The 3008-nt window shown below is 38.1% G+C and overlaps 1 long non-coding RNA gene across 1 annotated transcript in view; it reads right to left on the bottom strand.

Annotated features, from left to right (window-relative positions):
* Window positions 1-1322: 1322 nt before the first annotated feature.
* LOC115030312 overlaps window positions 1323-3008 on the bottom strand; it is a 2440-nt gene continuing 754 nt past the window's right edge. Inside the window, exons 2-3 of the long non-coding RNA XR_003835898.1 lie at window positions 2562-2701; window positions 1323-1728 (exon numbers count right to left, since the gene is read on the bottom strand). This is a non-coding gene — a long non-coding RNA (uncharacterized LOC115030312). The remainder of the gene's footprint in view (window positions 1729-2561; window positions 2702-3008) is intronic.

Genomic DNA, 3008 nt, shown 5'->3' on the forward strand with positions numbered 1-3008 from the left:
TATATTATGGAGGAGACAAGGGCTCAATAAGCCAGCTTATATTACCAAGATGTCTATCACTTCCAGTGTTAGGAATCTATTACTTCATGGTCAGTCATTTGTCAAAGGGGATTCTATGGATTTCCACAAACATCACAGACTATTACCAAGCCTATTGGTCACTGTCCATAACTTGATAGTAGGACCCCATTGCTGAAGACCTCATTTACTTATGTCATTGAGCACTAATACATTAAGATGGTCCTCAACTGAATCTTCCTATTGATCAATTTTCATGTTTTGATAGAGTTGCTGAATTCTGGAGGAGGCTTATTGTCTTGGTTGTTGATGTTTGTATTTCATGCACCGCAGAAACACAAGGGATGAGCAAGTGTCTCTGTAGTAGTTTGGGGCTTACACTCTTTTACTTATAATTACTTTGTTACTATTTTGTGATTTCTTAAAAATATCTTAATTGCTGATTTACAGTATAATAGAGAACAAACAAAAATCTTTATTAATTTATGCAATTTTTTATATTTGTAAATTTTATTTAAAAATTAACAACTCCATATACATATATAGTGCATTTCAGCTATCCCCTCTCTGTCCCACCTTCTCATCTCCCATACACTCCCTTCACATACTCCTCTCTCCAAGTCTCTTTCTCACCATCACAACTTTGAGTTTGTCTTGTGACACACAGGGCTGTCTGTGTGATCCGTGGTTTCAGACTTTCCACTGGAGTGCTGTAGGCTCAGATATGAGTATAAATGTGAAACAATGACTACCTCTGTCCCATGATCTGCCACTAGCCAATAGTTGAGCAGAATGGGAAATGAGCCCATTGAGCTCCCTCTGTTACTTCCAACAATGGTGAGGGAACAAGTCTTGTGTAGTTAAGCTGTAGAGTTGGGACACAGACCATGGTTGCTATGTCTGTTCATGACGGCAATAGTGCATTTCCATTCCTTCTTTTCATCTTCTGGCTCCTGCATTCTTTCTCCCCATATTCCACAATGCTCTGAGCTATAGAGGCTGTGCTATAGGTGTTCTGTTGGAGACAAGCACTCGTGTGTCCCTTAGCCTTGTTCTGTGAGCAGCCATAAGTCTCTGCATTCACCATAGTTCACAGCAGAAGGATCCTATCTGGGTAATGCCGGATATAGCACTTGTTTGTGAGTATCACAATAAATAATCAGAAGATACTTTGGAATCACAACTCTTTAAATAATTGCAGAAAATTTCCATGATAGGATCTTCTCAGCTGCAGGTTTATTTTCTGTATTTTCAGTATAAAACATACAAATAAAAAGAAACAGAAAAAAAGAACATAGCATTTTTTTAATGTCAGGATAATTCAAACAAATTAGAAATTAATATGAATGTTCATTCAGAGATGATGCACCTAACCCTCAAGAGACAGGAAGCCCCAGGGAGTTTAGAGGTCAGGTGGGGTGGGGAGGAGGGGTAGGATGTGGAGTTGTAGGGTGGATGGAGGGGGGCACAGGGAATGGAATATGGAGTATAAAAAATGAATTAAAAATAAAATTAAATTTAAGACAATTTAAATATGGAAACACAGAAATGGTAATTTAACACTGAATCCTTTTCTTAAGAGGTAGCAATTGTACATCAGTAATTGTTAAGAGGATAATCAGTATTCAAGATAAAGCCAGGTGATTCTCCCAGAAGCCCTACGATGAGACACAGAAGCCCTGGATCTCCAAGAATTCTTCACCAGCACATCTGTAAGACAACACAAAGGTAATGTCAAAGTTTATTCAGTAGATCCACTGTTGCTACCAGTTATAAACCCATAGTTAAAACACACCATTAACCATTTGTTTTTATTTAATTGACAGTAGTCATTATAGCCTTGCAATTTTGATATACATTATGCCAACCTATCAAATTGAGTCTGTTACTTTAATTAGTTTAAAAAATAATCAAAATTGGTATAGCTGCAGCATCTACTCAAAAGCATACTGGAAGTAGTCCTAATACACTTGGGAAATTCTCAGAGCCACACTATATTCCAGCTCTGTAGATTCAACAATGTTNTTCATTTCTAAATCTACAATGCTGCTCTCTACAAAGGGCAAAGGTATTGATCAAATATTGTAACTGCTGAAGCAGAGAACCCAGCTTCCTAATAACACAGACATTCCAAGGAGATAAAATTTGGCAGCATTTTGCTGACTCAGTAGACAGTCATGAACAAGAATGGAAGCATGGAATTCTAGACCTGGTATCATAGGAGATCAACACCTTCAGCCCAGTGTCAGTGAATGGCTGTCTGCTCCTGTCCTAAGATTGAAGTGACAACACACCTGCTTGCCTACAGGATATCCCCAGCAGCATTGGTGACAGACTGAACCTGTGGTAGTAGTGGGAACCCAGCAGCATACAATGGGTCTGAAAGGTTTGGACAGGAGCTGCTGCTCAGAATTCTGCATACAGCTACAATGGCTGCCTGTGTCTCTCCAACCCTGTGACTCTGTGTTGCCTGGCATGGCTTAGGATTTAGCAGTTCACAAATAGGCNGAAAGAGCAGATTTCTCCCTCTTGAGAGGACAAACCTGTGGAGGGTCTCCTCTTCTTTCACTTTACCCACTCCTGACCACAAAGTGGTAGGAAAGTTGTATTTGAAAGAAGCCAAACTACACCAGGNGAAGGAAGACATGAGAAATAAGATCTCTCTCCACACAAGTTTTCTTATCTNCAATTCAAAACACAAAATTGTGTTGCTAGTATTCATTATTATTTTGAACATCCATAAGAGAATTAACATACCAGCATATTTCCTGCTACTTTATATATCAAAATCAAATTGATGAAAACAATAGTAAAAAANGGAGGGTATTGTAACATTAAAACAATACACTAAATAATATTTACATTCTATTTTCATTTTAATAGCATTAGACAAAAATGAAATTTCCTTTCCAACATATTGAAATATGTGTTTCTTTCACTGCAGGACATATCTCTGGATAGGACATTTTACACTCACACAAACAAACACA

This window comes from Mus caroli, unplaced genomic scaffold, assembly GCF_900094665.2.
Source record: "Mus caroli unplaced genomic scaffold, CAROLI_EIJ_v1.1 scaffold_17875_1, whole genome shotgun sequence".
Taxonomy (NCBI): domain Eukaryota; kingdom Metazoa; phylum Chordata; class Mammalia; order Rodentia; family Muridae; genus Mus; species Mus caroli.